At 38.6% G+C, this 18,008-nt stretch overlaps 1 protein-coding gene across 2 annotated transcripts in view; it reads right to left on the bottom strand.

Annotated features, from left to right (window-relative positions):
- Positions 1-16,458, bottom strand: part of rassf7a (Ras association domain family member 7a) — a 46,995-nt gene extending 30,537 nt beyond the window's left edge. The window contains exons 1-4 of one of the 2 annotated variants that reach the window (XM_055155947.1): positions 16,350-16,458; positions 14,921-15,021; positions 11,279-11,378; positions 2,313-2,492 (exon numbers count right to left, since the gene is read on the bottom strand). The gene's annotated coding sequence lies outside the window, so the exon portion shown is untranslated. Of the gene's footprint in view, positions 1-2,312; positions 2,659-11,278; positions 11,379-14,920; positions 15,022-16,349 lie in introns of those variants that run through there. The other variant, XM_020935180.2, reaches the window with a different exon arrangement.
- Positions 16,459-18,008: the final 1,550 nt, after the last annotated feature.

The following is an 18,008-nucleotide window of genomic DNA, read 5'->3' as shown; positions in this document are numbered from 1 at the left end:
CATCTGCTGGAGTCTGGGAATGCTCCTGATAAGAAAGCAAGGGAATTAAGTCACAGTAAGGAGACAGACTTTCCCCCATCAGAAGTCCCAAGAGATAAGTCCGTGTGCATGGATGGACTTGCTTGTTGACACAGGAACAGTAGTAGACTAGTGTCCATATTTTGTTAGGTAAAAAACAAACACTGGATATGCGTTTGTCAATGGTCAACAGAAGAGAGTTAAAAAGAAAAATCCAAGAGACAATAAGTGCGGAATGAGCAGAGGAGCTAACCAAACAAAGCCGGAGAGACGGGTAATGGTGACTGTGGTAATTCGAGGTGGTGATTTTTGAGAATGGAAAATGCCACAAGATGAGAAAAAACTGTATATATTTGCAAGAAAAAGAAGCAAAAAACTCAACATTCAACTGCTAACACTAGATACTTGTATGAACAACATTACAATAATAAAATAATAATTGGCAGTCTATGTTTTGACTAGGGACAAAACGATATCCAAATCTCTCGGTACGATATTATCACGATATGCATCTCACGGTACGATATTTGTTGCGATATTTTGGATAGCTTAATATAATTGTAGATAGGACACATTTCTACCTTGACAAGATTTTGGGGTGAATTATTTCCGTCATAATCCCAAGAATTCAAGTAAAAAACATATTTCTTCATGTTGTCTGAACTGAAATGAATTATGGGATATGTAGTTCCCTATGTTTATAAACTGTTGCTACTATAAAACCATGCATTTAAGCATTTAAGGAACTTGTAATTCAATATATTGTGACAGCCCATGATATTATTGTGAGACTTTTGACGATACGATATCACGATATTTCGGTTATTGCTACATCCCTATTTTTGCTAATAATTATGATGTTATTGTTCGCCACATTGCCACAGGTTTAAAAGGATAATGTATAAGCTGAACCAACCCTACACTTTCTACAAAGAAGAAAATGTAACTTCTAGACTAAACTGGCTAGTTACATACAAGAAAAATAACCATAAGACTCAACATTCAACCGCTAACACTAGTTACTTGTACGTACAACATTACAATAATAAAGTAACAATGGGTAGCATATGTTTTGACCCGGTAATTATGATGTTATTGTTCGCCACAGTGCCACAGGTTTAAAAGGATAACATGTAAGCTGAACCAACCCTACACTTGAACAAAGAAAATATATCTCCTAGACTAAATTGGCTAATTACGAAAAGCCGTAGAATAAATCAGTGTCACACTCAAGAAGCGATAAGTTTAAAGTGCACAATGTAGTTCATTCCCCTATAGCCATCTGTACTGCGAACGCTATCTGCCAAGTTCACGACAAGCAGCACCTAAACACAAGATAACACATGATATATAACTGCTCAACTCCCACAGTGGACCTTGTAAAGAAAATAATCACCCCCATAGGCATGAGGAGGCATGAGGAGACATGGGGAGGCGGGGGGCTACTAATCAATGCTCCTGATTGGATGTTGTGTTAACGAGCTCAGAGTGTTTCACCCTATCTATCTGACATATAGCACGCAGAGAAAACCTTAAGTAAGATGCCAGGCCATGCATAGTGATGAGTCAAATGGGCTTAAGAGCACTGTGGAGCATTAGACATGCACGGCACCAGGCAATACTGGAGTGTAGAGCCGCTAAATAGGGCTAGAACATGCACAGGAAGAGAGCGAACTTTGGCCATTAATTAATCTTTAATCCTACGCGGGGTAAAGAGAGACGCGAGTGTGACGCATGGGGTAACAGATAGCCAGCACTTGTCTATTAAGTCTTATTGTGGTTAATGTTTGCAAGCTCAAGAGGTCAGCCAAGTAAGTCTACAAACATTTTAACATTGTAAATTTATGATGGGGAGATTATGGAAAGATACTGTCAATGCTGTTTTGAATGAAGATATGTAAGAATTCAATACATGCTCACTAAAAATGAAGAAAAAAAAAGTATGAAGAGATTTTTCTGTACTTTTGTGGGTAATTTTACAGTCCTTTCACATTTTAAAACTGGTACTAATATAACTACTAACTAACCTGCTGGACTGACATAACAACGTCTGAATATGTTCATCAGGATACTCAAAAAATATTAATAAATACATTTTGTCAGAAATTTCCCTCTTCTAGTTTAAACTATTTGAAACGCTAAGCAGAAGCTCATTGTCAACAGGTCCAAAGTTGCTATATTCGCTTTGACAGATAAGAAGTTGGACAGCCTCACACACAAGAAAGAGCATTCCACACAACTCTACGATGAAAGGACACACATACACATTAAAAGTAAAATAAGTTTAGTCTTACCAGTGCTCTCGTCCTCTGCGTCTCCTGCTTGTATATCCTCACTCTGGCGTCTCAGTGGCAGGCTGGCTGAAACCTTCACTAGTGACGAAGCTGCTGATCCGGTTGTGCAGCTCCACGTACGCGACTCTGTGTTCTAACAGGAGCGTGCCGGTGCAGCAGAGGTCAGAGGCAGTCGGGCAGCTGTGAGAGGAACACAGAGGAGAGCTGTGAGGGATCTGAGCTTCTCCGTGTCGCGATCCGTCTCACATTCACACAGGCTTCTGGCGGCGTCGCTGGCTGCCTCTGGAATGCACTTGCGCTGGGTTGTCTTCACCAGCAGCCGGAGATCTGAGAGACTGAGAGAGCTCCCTCCCTCCGCTCCCCGCTGTCTACAGCCCTCCTCCTCTCTCTCCTCCCCCTCCCCCGGCCAAAAGAAACACGGCCTCTCCCTCTCTCTATCTCCACCCATTCTCTCCATACTGACAGATCAGGTACCTAGTGCTTTCAGGTTGGAGTATCACTTTTCAGTTTTCTCTGCTTACTGTTGCCTTCATAAACAGTCTTACATAGTTTAGATTTTAGACCATGTTTAACTTTATAATACATAAAAGTGTTCAACTTTCACCACACACAAAGTATTTGTCTGTAATCATAACAGTATAACCTTAACTAAAACACTCTTGTTCAGGAGCAAATGCTTAATACATGAATGAACAATTAAAATGAACAGTCTTTTTTTTTATATTTTACACAGTGATTCAGATCCTATTCTATTTCTGGATTCACAAGTGTCATTCTCTGAGAATTAATTAAGACAAATGAATAGTGCTGCAATAGTAATTTGCAGCTTATATAGAATGAGCTTTTCCTCCCAGTTTAGCACATGAATCATTGTGTTTGCCGTATTTTTGTGTGTGTTTGCACTCACTAACCTGAGGCTGTGAGCCTCTCTCAGCCTGTGGCCTGCAGTCACAAACAGCTGATTACACAAGCCCGGCTGTCAGGTGACTGTCTTCCTCTTCCGGGAATGAGCTCATAGTGCAAATAACCAGGTGCAGTGGTGGTGTGTGGGTATGACAGGGCTACGCCCAGTGGGGACAAAACTGATCACTTACAAATGGAAGAATAATTACCCACGAAACAAGGTCAGGCTCCTGAACTGTCCCGAGGCCCCTCCCGTTCAAACACAGCCAAGGCATGCATGACCAATGGGTTAGGCACAATGTGTGGGAATCCCTCTTTTTAAACACACACTGCTCTGTACATATCCTTCAGCCCAAACCAAAATCAGAGCCACTTTCAGATTTGACCCTCCCCCAAAACGCTGAAGCTACACACCAGCTGCACCACACCCAAAACTTTAAATGTATTTTTTTCTAATGCAAATGTTTAAGACCTACAAAACTACAATGAAAAATTTGTAGTAAAATACTATTTAAGATCTGCACTTCTTATTATTGGATTTATGAAATAATTTTATATCATTATTGCAGCTATTCTATGTTTAATGTTCAATGTTGTATTTATCTTGGCCTTATTTTCATGCTGGTTTGCATTGTGCACACTTCAAGCAACTATAATGAGGACATGCAGTCACTGCCCACAATAACTAGTGGGCACATAATTGAATTACAGAATGGATTTCTTGGATTAATTGCCTTAATTTGATAAATTAAATCAAGCAAACAAAAGTAATAAATGACGTGGCTCTGTGCCAGGCTGAGTCACAAAGGCCTGTGGTGAATCAGGACCATCTCTCCACTGTGTTCATAAAGAAAAGCTTTTGGCACATCCCAGAGATGAGCCACCTCACAAATCACTGAGGACACACTAGGATAAGGAGGGCCGTAGGACACAGCCCCAGGAGGAAGCTCACAACGACCCAAAGCTACAGTGAAAAAAACATGGTGCCAAAGAGAGTGCAGCTAATACACTTTAACAGACTATTAAGCTGATGTGGATCACAGGGACCTTGTCAAATCTGCACTAACTTCATTTCAGGGCTTTTTGGTGTGGTCCAGGATCGGACTGAAGGTCAATGAGCATAAAATGCACTCAGCCTAAAGAGACAACGGGGCAGAAATCAGGCTGAATCTATTGTTGTGTTTAGTCAGGGATTATCAGTGGAAGGCTTCACAGACACCTTCCAGGCATTCCTCAGGGCACCTCCCACATCTCTGTGCCTGCCACGGCCCACCCTCCCCTGTCAGAGCCCACATATCATCCTCCTCTGCTGGGTGACTCAAGCATTCTTCAACTCCTCCTTCGGTCTCTTTGCACCCTCCTCTGCTTTGACACAAGACAAAAAGTATGAAAACCAATGCTCTCAAAAGAAATTCTTCTTTATACTTAACTTTTTTGTGGCAGGTAATACACACTTATGAACATAAGGCATATTAGAGGTAAAAATCATACTTGGAACAGGTGGCATTAAGACCCACAAGTACCAAAAAGAAATGGACCCAGGGATCTCTTCCACACTTGGCTGCTGACTGCATTGGTCTGGCTGAGGTTCAATAGGTTGAGTAGAGGGCAGAGGGAGAGTGGATGGCATGCTGATGTGACTTTGTTTGCCTGTGTGCATTAAAAATGAATAGCATTAAGTTGCTGGAGAGACTCACGCTTCCTGTATTCCCTCCTGTTTATTTATTCAGGTTTTCACTATAAATATAGACTTCAACAACAGGTGGACTCAACGTCAGTCATGATTTAAGACTCAATGAGAGCAGACAAACGAACAGAGCTATTTTCAGACTTACAAACAAGGTTCAAATGGCGAACTTCTGGTGACCATGTTTTGATATTCATCATCTCTGCAACAAAGTTTAGTAATAGGCTGTTTGTGCCAAACAGCCTAAGTACAGGCTGTCTGCTTCATTATGGTCAGTGCTCCTGTAGTGAAGCAGGGCCTTGTATGTCATTATGACAGGCAACATGGCTTATGGCTGCAAAGGTAATTGCACTGTTGAGACATAAATATAGCACATCCCTCAACAAGACACTAGCACTTTTGTTTTCTTCCCAGAAACTTGGCTCTGGGGATGATTCATGTTTTGGAAGCAAATATGTGCTACTATATCATCATGTTACAAATAACAACAATGAAATGAAATGAAAAATTCACTAGTGAGGTGAATGAGAGGGCAAGAGAGCGGGCACAGACTTGGAACACTGTGAGCAATGTGCCCCCCTATAAGATGATACAAGTTTAACACAACTTCTGACAAATGCCATTTGAGGAGCTTTTAGCAGGTTCCAAGCTGTCAGAGTTTTGGCCACAGTCTGACGCACTTTATCCATCTTCTCCTTATCTCCACACATTTCACAAACAGTCCAGACACCTCAGGCTATTTATCACCACTCAAAATAGTCCTACGTCAGATACATTAAAAAGTTTAAGACTTTGTTTAGATATAATTGACCTTTTTAACATACGTTGGGATTTCTTCTTCAGATAAAACAAAATAAACTTATATAAGCTGTACCATTTGTTGTAAATAGATACCACTACAGATAGGCGTCATGTAAGCTGGAGAAAGTTACGGATGAGTTAAGGGTCTCATCTTTTCCCAGGCATAAGAAGGACAAAGCAGATGAAATCTAACACCAAACCCAGGTATGTGAAAATGAACAAGAAGGTATGGGAACAAGCATACAGACAACCAAAAAGCCAAATTGTGAAAGACTGCTTAAAACAAAGGAAAGTGGAGGGACAGGAAATGTGGGATTGTGCCGAGCGAGCTATCAGGTAGTGTCAGGTCAAAGGTCGGAGGTGAACAAAAGCTTCGTAAGCCCCATGTAGTGCAAAAAGGAGGCCCCTGGATGTGCTCATTGGCGCCTGCACTGTCTATCACCAACGATATGCTCCATTAGCATGAAGCCACCCTATTTCACAGGTTAAGGGTTACTATCTATTTTAAAGATGCACTGTGTAACTTTTTGGTGGAGGATCTGCTACTTTCTTCAGATTCAACAAACTTCAATGGTACCTGTAAGTAGATATGCAAAATTATCCATGGAGATGTTGCTATGCCAGTAACGTTCCATAGTATGGCATTAAAATGATTTATCACCATGGAGACAATAAGGAGACACCACCAGGGCAAGTTTTAGGTCAGGTTTGAGGAGACAGTATGAATACATGTTTTTCAAGGTATTTTTGAGCAATAAAAAACCTGATATTTAATGTTTAATGAACCTTATAGGCAAAGTAATGAGCAGGTAGCAAATTCGCCATCGGAAAAGTTACATAATACACCTTTAAATGAAGCAAACATCTGTAAAGGTGATGATGGCCATGCTTGTCTTCAGGCTTATAAGCGTTACATAACATAAGGGGTATTTTCTTGTTTCTTACATTAAAGCCGGGCTCAGGGGAACAGTGTACCTGGCATTAGTATGCGTCTCCATGTGTCTGAAGTGGATACTTGTGTTCACATCCTATCTATATGCAAACACATTTTCTTGTGAAGTGTGCAAATGGCTCTTTTAACGTTGCCATGTGAGTGCTTATTATAAATAATAGAAAATAAAGGAAAAGGATGTAACCAAGACCACCTGTGGCAATGGACCTTTCTTTCTTACAATGATAAAACACTCTTTATCTTTTAGTCAAAGAAGAATAAAAACACTGAAAAACATTTTAGAGTCACTGTAGTGGAAAAACTGTTGAGATAAAGATAAGTATTTACTGAGTCACAAAGCTCTCATATTGTACCTGTTACTTTACGTCTTATGATTATCCAGCATGATTCTGGACACACGCCAAAAAACATACATTTGTTCATGACACGAAACCAAACAACTTCCATCTCCATAGTTCAATTCATAATCCTTGTTATTAGAAGAAAAAATAAAGAAAAGAAAAAATACGGCAGCAGGATGTGCATGTCTAAAGGAATAAAACAAGGTTTGCTTAAGATTGCAAGATTGCTTGACAAGTTTTTAACAATATATCAACAGGTATGCATTTATAATACAATGCTTAAAAACACAAAATACTACATAAACTTTCTTTGATACCACACCCAAGTTGAGACATGTGTCTAAGAAGAGAAAGACACTTACAATACTCCTTATGGTCAGCCAATATGCATACTGGACCAATGCCAAAACCACAAATTTGTTTATGAAAAAAAGACAAAAACGTTCCACTCTACAACTCAATTCCTAATCTTTGTAATCATTTGTAATTATTTTTCTGCTTTTCCAACGCAAGAAAAACTATCTATACACCTATGTATATTTCCATTAAGTTGTGTAGGTGTTTTTAACTATTTAAAATGATTAAAGAATGTCAAGATAACTACTTACAAAGTGCTTTGAGCTATCTGATCTCCCACCTGTCCTTTCAGCCTGACATTCAAATGCAGTTAATGCCAAATGTGAAGAGCCCTTTAGTGTCTTTTATGAATGCTTCCTTTCAAAAGCAAAGAGGGCCCATCAAGTTTTATCCAGGCATATAATTTCCAAATCTTTTCACGCTGTACTCTTTAGTCTGGCAGCTTTATAATCGAAGAACGCTTTTTCAGTTTCTAAATTGAACAATGCACAAATGCACAGTGTGGTCTTCTTTAATGGCCTATGGGAAAACTAAGCAAACACCTGTAGCAACAACAGTAGTTAAAAGCTTTCACTGTACCAAACCTATCATCTGTTGGCCTTTGTGGCTTCCCTGGATCAAAGGGAAGCTCCAGTCCAGGTACAAATCGAAGCTAGCAACAGTCATGCCCTGTAAGCACAAACAAATATGTATGCACGCATGCGTACAATGGACACTGATGAGAGGAGAGCATAATAGTTGAGATCCAGAACCTCCATCACAACGGCCATTTTTTAGCGTCCAATTTATGCTAAACACATTCAAGCACGCACTCTTTAAGACTTGTTGAATTTTAACAAGCCCGCTAAGACAGACCTCTCCGTTCTTATCAGGCGGTAGACAGTTGGAGAGGGCGCTGGAGTGGGCACAAGTAGGAGCCTCAATTAATAGCATATGTGTGTGTGTCGACGAATATGTCACGTTACTAATCAGTGCTCAGAGACAAGGGCCATATGTGTGCCAGTCTGCTCCTCTCTCCGAACCCCCCCCACACACACCCCCACAACCCCACCAGCCTCCCCTCCGCGGCGGTGAGACCCCATCAGCAAGAATGTCAGGATTGTCATGTCAGCAGCGGTGACATCATGGCAGGCCCGTCACCGGCAACGACGGGGGATCGGCACGGCTTTCCTCCCGGTTGCATCAGCCTTTGTGATAATAACAAGAGAAGGGGGGTGGGTCACGGAATCAACATGTTCACAGTGGCATGTTGGAAAGCAAGCGTAGCATGGAGTTCAAAGATTTGTCATGAGAAAATAATACATGTCGTGTCAGGGTTTGTCATGTCAAACTGAGATACTTCATGGTCTCGAGATGACAGATTGTTCTTCTGCTAAGCCCACCATCACATCAGGATATGTCCTTGGATCCTGCCTGTAGTGATTTGAATGTTTGAGTCACCTTAAACTGCCATTGCAACTTGTACTACTGTATAATTAATCCAGAATTTGTCTTAATAAGTGTAATCCTTGTCTACATCTTTATGAGTAAAACTTGTCCAGTGTTCTGAATAGATAATAATGGAATAACTTTTTCCTTGATCTAACAAGGAGCTTACCAAAGTATCTTAAAATCTTAGACACTTTCTAAGAAGAAATACAGTTTTTATCCTCTCTTCTCGGCTTTTCAGATACAATACAGTACACAATCAAATAAAAGATTGGCAACCTTGCTTCCATCAGTTTGCCCCAGGACAGTTGGGGCCACAAGTTCACCACAATCAAGACAGGCGCGAATGAAAAATGCACTTCAGGAAACACTATGTAATTCCAATGCAATGCAAATACATGGAACAGTAGTAACTGATTAATTACCACTCATGATAACCCTGGTTATTCTGTGACAGCGAGATGACAGAATGGTATGTCTCCCTTTAACCTCCAATGTGTACTCTAAAATACATTTGAAGATCTGAAACTAAATCTGGGTGGTCTATGGTCTAGAAGCCTGTCAAGACAAGCTTTTTTGTTTACAGAAAAGATGTGGCCTAAAGGAAGCATACTAAAACAACCACATACTCAACAACATTTTGCAGAAATAGCACCTATAATGAGACCAATTCGTAAGAAAACGCTACGTCCATTCAGACACTATTGCCACAGACAAGCAGCTCTTTCATGTGTTACTTAAATATGCGCAGGTCAAGTGTCAGCGAGCAGATGCAAGTGTGTGTGTTTGAACACATCCTGAGGATCCTCCAGGTCATCAGATAAAGTGCACCTGAGGGAGGGGCGGAGAGCGTTTTAGGCCGTTACCGTGGAAACCAAACAGGCAGGAGAAGACCACCTGGTTAATGGAGCCCCGGACAGCAGTGATGAGAGGGCAGCACTTCAGCAGCCAGCAAAACAGAACTGAGGGCCATATTGTACCTGGTCTGGTAACAGGAGAAAACTGTATGTAGCAGATGTTCAGTCCATCATACAATACCAAACTGTGCATTGTAAGTCCAAGGATGAAGGAGTGGTTAAGACTATCACCAATGGAAAGAATGTTCTGTCAGAGTTCGCACTGGTCTCGCAGTTTCTGTGTAAACATCTGATATAAGCAATTCGGTTGCACAACTCATGTATGAATACTAGGGATCGACCAATATGGGTTTTTACATGGCTGATTTTCAATACAGATACATATATATTTTTTATATTTGTAATTTAAATTTACAAATTAATTTTGCACTAAAGAGCACTAGAGCTTTATGTCTATTCTTTAGGCAGTAGATGAGCCAAATCACTGCATTGGCCTCTGGATTTAAGGCCAACAGCCAATAAACTGAAACGTGTAAGTATCGGCCTGCCGATATCGGCCAACCGATATCAGCCTGTCCCTACTGAGTACTTCACAGTGAGTGTTAAAGGTGAATCCTGATGAGAGATCACCGATGGATGGAGTGATTTCAAAACACATCTTGGGCAATGATTATGAAATTGAAGTGAATTTCATGTGTTCTGAATGTTCTGTGAAAAGTCTAACTTGTTCCAACAAAATTGTCCAAAGGATTGTTCAGAGGATGAATCACAGCATGACAAAGTTACTTCGGTCCTCTTGAAGTCGAAAAGAATCTGAAACTACAACACTGAGTTACTAACACTTTTATCGAGGGTCAAAAGACAATATATGTGGAGGGCACTGTTTCAACAAGTACACTGAGCCAGGTAAAGAAGGTGCAAACCTTTGAGATGGTGGCACATATAGAGCTACAGCACTACTGACACTGAAAAAAAGCCTCACAATAATTCAAAAAGGTGTAATCCAATTCTCCAGTTCTGTATTTCTGTAAACAGGGCACATACAGGTCCATACAGTCCTCAGTCCTCATTAACGCTTCAATAGTATTTTTTTAATAAGCTGAATGTGCTAATGCTATGGGTTACATAAGGTTAATCAATACAATTACATGTCATCTGACACCAAGCAGTTATTGAGTTTAACATACAGTATATGTTCATCACAACTGAATGTACATATTTTTGTTCACAATAAGTGTGGAAACCAGTGTGGCACGATATAGGGCCTTTGATATTTAAATGTCACTGCTGATTTAGCAAAAAATGAAATCTAAATTAATTTAGAAATGCAAGACTGCCGGACTGGTAACACTTATTTCAAGCTAAGACAATCATATACTTTTACTAAGCAAGATTTTTTAAGAACCAAAGTAAAGTTAAAGTATTTTGAGGTGCAAAAAGTATACGTCTATAGGATCAAGACAAGACTGCTACAAGTCCTTCGCAATATATCCACAGTGTTGCATTAACCACAATACATTGTGTAAAGAAACAAAATTGTCCATCAACTTTCCTTCATACAACACCCAAGCCGACGCATGTGTCTAAGTAGAGAGATACACGTGTAAGTTAAAAACACAAAAGTCATTAGCTGTACTCACCTCTGAAGGCTCGTGTGACTGTCTGCCCGATGAAAACAAGAAGAGGGGAAAAAACAGGCTGTCAGGGTTTGTTGTTAGCCCGGGGCTACCTGATCCAGGCCTATGTGGAAGAGACAGGGCAACACTGTGAGCCGTGGTGCTATGCAGAGAGGAGGGGAGGGGGGAGAAGGGGCAGCTGCAGAGAAAAAAAGTGAAGTAGTGCCGCCATTCCCCATCGCCCCGGCAACCAACGCGCTTTCAAAGAACTCGGCCAATGGCAAACACCCGCAATTGTGCTGGGACAAAGAATCACATGACCGCCCTGCACACCACTCCCTGTGATGGAAGTGAGGGGAGAGTACGGAGTTTTAAAGGGGGTGGAGGGGTACAAAAACTATTTGAGAGGGGGACTGGAGGGATTCTGTGCAAAACATTTCTTGCCTAATTCTTTAAAGAGGGGGTATTACGCTTGTATGGAGTACTAATGCAAACATATTTAGATCATTAGATTAGATGTTCTCTTCTATCGTTCTGAAAACAATCACACAATCAGCATGCATCCTGCTAATACAAATATTGCACATTGCATCAGATTTGTGAAGTTGTAGTGTATTGTTTTGTATCCTGCTTTTGTATATTTATGGAAAATTGCTGTGCAGGAGCATGGGTGATGTTGGCTTTGTTACTCTTGGACAGGATCATACAGCTAATCGTAAGAGGGTTAAAATAGTGCCCAGGAGAGATCACAAGATTACTCAAACATGCATGACATATAAAACCTCTTCAGGCATGTTTTGATGACAGAACATCGTTATACCATGGCAGAAAGCTCAGATAAATGTATTCTGCATATTAACCACTCTTTAAACATTTACCCTTTATGTGTTCCTGTATTGTACATTGCCAAGAATTAGAATGGCTGCACAATTAAATAGATATAGATCTTCAATTTCATAGCACATAACTGGAAATTGTAAGTTCCATTTAATCATAACGAATCCCTTGTGTTTGCTTGTCAAAATAACACCAAAAGATTGAGAAGGGAAGTGATAGAAGATTATAGCAATGGTAAATGGTCATGGTCACATTTTTGTGTAGTGCTTTTCCATTTTCAAGATGAGGGGTGTGCAAAAATATCAAAATATCAATATATCGTATCGTTTAATGTGACAATACAGTATCAATATCTTGGACAGCTGTATCAATATATCACCAAGATTGTTTTTTTTTTTGTGTATATTTTACTAAATTATTTTGTTGTTGTTATTATGTTTTGCTGCAGTTTTGTTGCTTGTTTAGTGGACAGAAACTCATTTATGTGACACATTTGACATATTAATTATTTTGATTATTAAAATGGGTGTGTTACATATTAACTTTGCACAAGAAGTGGTTTAACAAAGACTTTTAGTATCACAGCCATGATTTAGCCATTCATTTTTATTAAACTGTATCGAATCGATTTGAAATATATCATATCAAATTGAAAGTGCACTGTATTGAGATATGTATCGTATCCTGGCCTACGTATCGAGGTATGTATCGTATTGGCAACTTCTTAATAATACCCAGCCCTATTCAAGACAGCATTAATTTGTGGGAGCTGGAATTGCACCACCAACCTGTGGGTGAGTGCATCTGAAAGCATTTATGAAATATATGTAGTTGTAATAGCAATATTGCTTTTGCTGGTATTTAAATATGTTTACTGTTAATTGTATGGCCCAAATACACAGTTCTGCTCTCTATGAGCTCTCAGTGTGTTCATAATTGACAATGGAAGCAGGTCAGAAGTATTGTTTACAGGAATAAACAAAGAATTTCATGTGACTTCCTTGCTGGAGTTCCCCTTGACAGGCATTTCACACAGCTTATTTCTGCTAAAGGAACAATACTATATACTGGCACACCTAAGAAATGTATTTTACAAAGCTAGAAAAATCTCCCTACTAAGTTCTGTATTGTATTTATTATTTTGCTTACCTGCTTATAGGCCTGTCACAATAATTACTACATTGACGTATCATACAATAGAATAATTTCTCGGGGTCATATTTATCGTGTGTTCCATTTCTTGTCACGCGTGGGCAATATTAGATTTTTTTTTCTTCTATATGATAAGATTTGAGTTGAATTACGAACTAAACTTATAAAGTAGTTACTTACGTCTTGCAATCTGCTGTTTATTTACTGCAGCTACAATATTTAACAATATTGTAGATTTAAAGCAGTTTTTGAGACATATTTCTACTTTATAGTTTAGTTTCAACATTATAATTTATAGAATCTGGCGAATGGTGGCTGTTTTCAGTAGTCTCAGGTGAATGAAGATGACTGGGACAGTAAAGGCATTCAAATTTAAAACAATTGTCCATTATACATCACTGCAAATAGGAGCTGGATGATTCACTGTTCTAACTCCAGAGAGGCCACAGGGCATACAAATTAAACTTAACTTAATAAGCAGTGAAGAAAAGCAACCTTGAAAAGAACACGTAAGCTAACTGGCACCAAACAATGACAGTACTGGTGATGACTAAGACTGTGTCATGACGATTTTGCAATAAATGTTCAGAATTATAACATGTAATTTGCGCTCATCATCATAATCTTATCTTCTTGTATTCACAGGACTTAGTCAAGATAACATAACATTTTGAAGCATGATATATTGCTACAGAGATGATATTATTGAAAATACTTACACAATATAATTACAATAATGCAAGATAAAACTGTTTTTAAAAGTCCTATATTATGCTATTTTCTGATCTGTGTTATAATGTTGTTTCCTCTCATGTTTAACACACAAACTCTGCATGTTTAGGCTGTGCTCTTCTCTCAAATGGAAAACATTGTGTTCCTCCTTGTGACGTCATGTGGTAATACGGGAAGTGCTCCACGGTGTTTTTAAACTCTATACAACTTCACTAGAATCATTTGGATAATTTCTGGCCTGGACTTACCAATCTCTACTGAACTAAAGCTAAAAGGTAGCCGGTACCTTGAAAACTACCACTGCATGACATCACATGGTGGAACAGAGCATTCTAAGCTTTGGAGATGTAGACAGCTCAATAAACCAGGATTACAAACATGTGTGAATGAAACAAAACACAACTCCAGGTATGTTTTTGATGAGGTAACAGGTCCTATACTTTAACAGTTTCACTAAAAGATCTGAGCTGCAACAAAGTAACAGGATATACTATTGGCAAAAGGAGAAATTCACTTTGTCAACGGAACAAAAGTTTATTTATTTAAGCTGACATATTGAAGTCCAGTTGACAAATTGAATTTCTCCTTTTGCCATGGATTGTACCTGGACGACTGAGAGATTTTACACCCTGAATATTCTTTAATTTGTCAATAATTAAACATAGAAGTCACTTATTCAACCTTTTACAGCTCAAATCTCATTGTATTATGAAAAAAATACCTTAGATCTCTCCACTTTTATAAAGAAATTGTACACATGATAAATATTGAGCCCCAAAATATATTGTTCCAGCTTCATACATTGAATGATAAGTCAATGTAGTTTTCATCATGACAGGCCTACTTAGTATGATCTAGATGGACACACACACAAACACACACACACAGATTCATTGGTATCTGAGCCTGTCACTGATTTGTTTAAAAAAGGTATAGAATGAGTACCTGAGAATTAATGCTCCTGTATCAGCTTGTCAGTGGATGAAAGACACATGCTGCAGGCTCCAGGCTCATTCTTGGGTTTTATTATCGATGAACAGCCCAACCTGTACAGTCACAAGATTCAGTTAATTACATAAAACTCAGATGTGGTTTATGATATAATTCTTGCATAGTACAGTGCTGAAAATATGTTTATGGTATTAGGAACCAAAAGAAACACACAGGCTTTAAAGGTGCACTGGGTAACGTTTCTGGAAGAGAGACCGCTAGTTACTTGTCCCCATGGAGATGTTACTGCTTTACCTCCAATATCCAAAGTATTAAGCATTTCAGTCTCCAAAAAAACAAGCAGGGGATGTCACCAGGCCAATTTACAGAAGAGATCTGTGAAGAGGTGACCCCACTCACAGTAAGAATACTGTTTTTAAAGATATTTTTGAGCAATAAAAAGACCCATAATTGAATAAACGCAACTTATATAAGTTTAGTACCATATTCTGGAACATTACAGGTAAAACAATAGCATCTCCGTGGTAGCGGACCCCCAACCTGAAAAGTTATGCAGTGCACCTTTAAAATGGTTAATTGTGAAGATCTGCTATTTCAGTGAAAAAAAAAATCATTATGAATAAAAGTTCATCTGAGGACACTCCCAAAAACAGCTTAAAGCAATTTTTTTTTTTTTGTCAGTAAAACAAGTAGTAAGATTACTGCCTTCTAAGTGAAATGAGTTATTAGTTTTAGTATTTTGAGTTTACTCTGCAAAGTCAAGCATGTTAAAAAAAAAAATAAATAAAAAAAAAAAAAAAAATAGTAGGCTAACTCCTTAAAAGTTTAAAAAGTGTTCAGAATTATTTAAATGTCAGAAAGGACATATTCTATTAATGGATGTTTTATCACGGTTTCACTGTAATCTAAACTAACTAAAGTTAATATTAACAATCATATTTGGATCTCCAGCATTGCTCTTCTTGTGTAAACTGTTCCTCTGAATGTTCCTGAAAAGCTCTTATATAATAAAGGCATTGGTCTGAGCAGGGGGGGGTCTCAGTAATGCTGTGATTGTTGTGGTTATTCTGAAACATTTGTGCACATGCTCCAACCTAACGGGCCATTCAACATGGTCCTATTGCACACTCTGCCCATTGGACTCACTGCTACACGCTGAATCCAGTGAAGGCTTCTTAGGCCTACTTAATTACGGGATACAAAACCCGTAATAAAAATGTTTATGCGCATATTGTAGCGCATAGCTAATACTGAACTAGCACCGTAGTCAAATAATTAGAAAAAGTTTAGATTTTTTCCTGGTGCCCAGTGTGCGTGTCCGAGCTGCAGGTGCACCGTTGACCTGCACACTTGTTGCTCAACATTGGCGGTGAAAAACTTGGCAATGTTTTAAAATATATACATATAACTTTGCACAACTTACCAGTGTTATGAGAACAAAATAGCGGAGATGTGGAGCGCTCCATCCTCGAGTTTAGAGTTGTTCGCACTAAATCAATTGCGGATTCCGGAACTGGGAGCGTGCTGAAATTCCGCAAAAACTTTCAGAATAAAACTCGTAGTCAACCTAATTTTACAAACATTTTTGGCGCTGAAATTGGTACCGACACGCTACATTACCTACGGAGGCTGCACCTCGTTACAAATTTGGTGTTTGATTTGGGATCTAAACATTTTCACGCAGCTTTTGAGTGGGCCTAGATCAATGAGTCTGGGAACATGTCACCACAACCCATAAACTGTAATTGTTTTGTCTCCATAAGACTTGACAAATAAACACAGGGATAAAAAGATTATAGAATTATGCATTCATTATTTACCATATAAAAAATCATAAATCCATAAACATCCATTATAGCTTGAATTTTCTTAACTATGCTTCACAAAAAACAGACTGTACTTTGTAAACCTTAGGTCAGGATTGGCGGCCCTTCTGATTATACCTTACTAAACAAAGCAGACGCCTTAAAAGTTCTGTTTGTGTCCCCACTTTGAGGAGAATGCCATAAGTTTTCTCGTATTTTCCTCTGACCTTGGGCACTGCTGTATTTTTAAAGCTTGCAAACAAAGTTTCTGTGAGAGCCATCTCACACATAAAAGCAAGAAGAAAGAAAGAAAACCTTGAAACCTGATTAGTTGGAATTACACAGCTACACACCACAATAAACCTGCAATATAGTGATGAAAGTGCAGACTGTAAGTAATTTGAGAAATCCAAAATTTCACATAGCATCCTGAATACAGTTAGATGGCATTGTGAGATAGGGCCAAAGATAATTGCTTCAGTTACTAGAGGTCAGTAAATGGAAAATATGTCTACATAGTTTTTGTTTTTGACCTCTTGTACTCTATATAGCAGATTTTTTTTTTTTTTTTTTTTTTTTTTTTTTACTTATTTTCTATTTTATTTTTACTTGTACATGCACCTTTATATCATCATGGTGTATTTTGACACCAGTCTCTTGCTATCTTTATTGCTACTTATTTAAATTGTATCACTACCATTTATATTTTTTACTCTTTGTTATTACAGTATATTGTGATGAGTGAGCTACTGTGCCCAAGTAATTTCCCTTGAGGATCAATAAAGTTTCTTTAAGTCTAAACCTATTTTTTTTAATATAATTGTTTAATTAATTGTTGTTGTTTTTATATGTAACCATTTAAAATGTCAGATGTTTTCAATATATTTTGATTCTGTATTTAGTTTCAGTATATTTAGGCCCATGACAGCCATTTGATAGACTTTATTTAATTATGAATTTCTATGTATGTTTTCGCTTTTAACACAGAATTTCACTAATAGTTCATATTTAAACAGGCATCTCTCCCAGCACAAAAAGATGACTAGTTGTAAACACCTGAGCATCTTTGGTGTGTTGTATTTTATCATTGAGAGATAAAAATCACAACCTACTTCAGAATCACTGAGGTGGCACAGTGTATACATTAATCCTGGTAATGGGTGGTATTAAATGTCATGTCTGCGTGCATTAAACCTGCCATCTATCACAGGTCGGATGAGACTCCAGTATGAACGCACTGAAAGGCATAATGATTAATTTTATTCCTCTTTGTTTGC

The sequence above is a fragment of the Boleophthalmus pectinirostris genome, unplaced genomic scaffold (genome assembly GCF_026225935.1).
Source record: "Boleophthalmus pectinirostris isolate CB_2022bp ecotype Guang Dong unplaced genomic scaffold, ASM2622593v1 HiC_scaffold_2, whole genome shotgun sequence".
In the NCBI taxonomy this organism is placed as follows: domain Eukaryota; kingdom Metazoa; phylum Chordata; class Actinopteri; order Gobiiformes; family Gobiidae; genus Boleophthalmus; species Boleophthalmus pectinirostris.
Note: the sequence above shows the minus strand (reverse complement) of the source record. Positions and strands in the feature narration are given on the sequence as shown.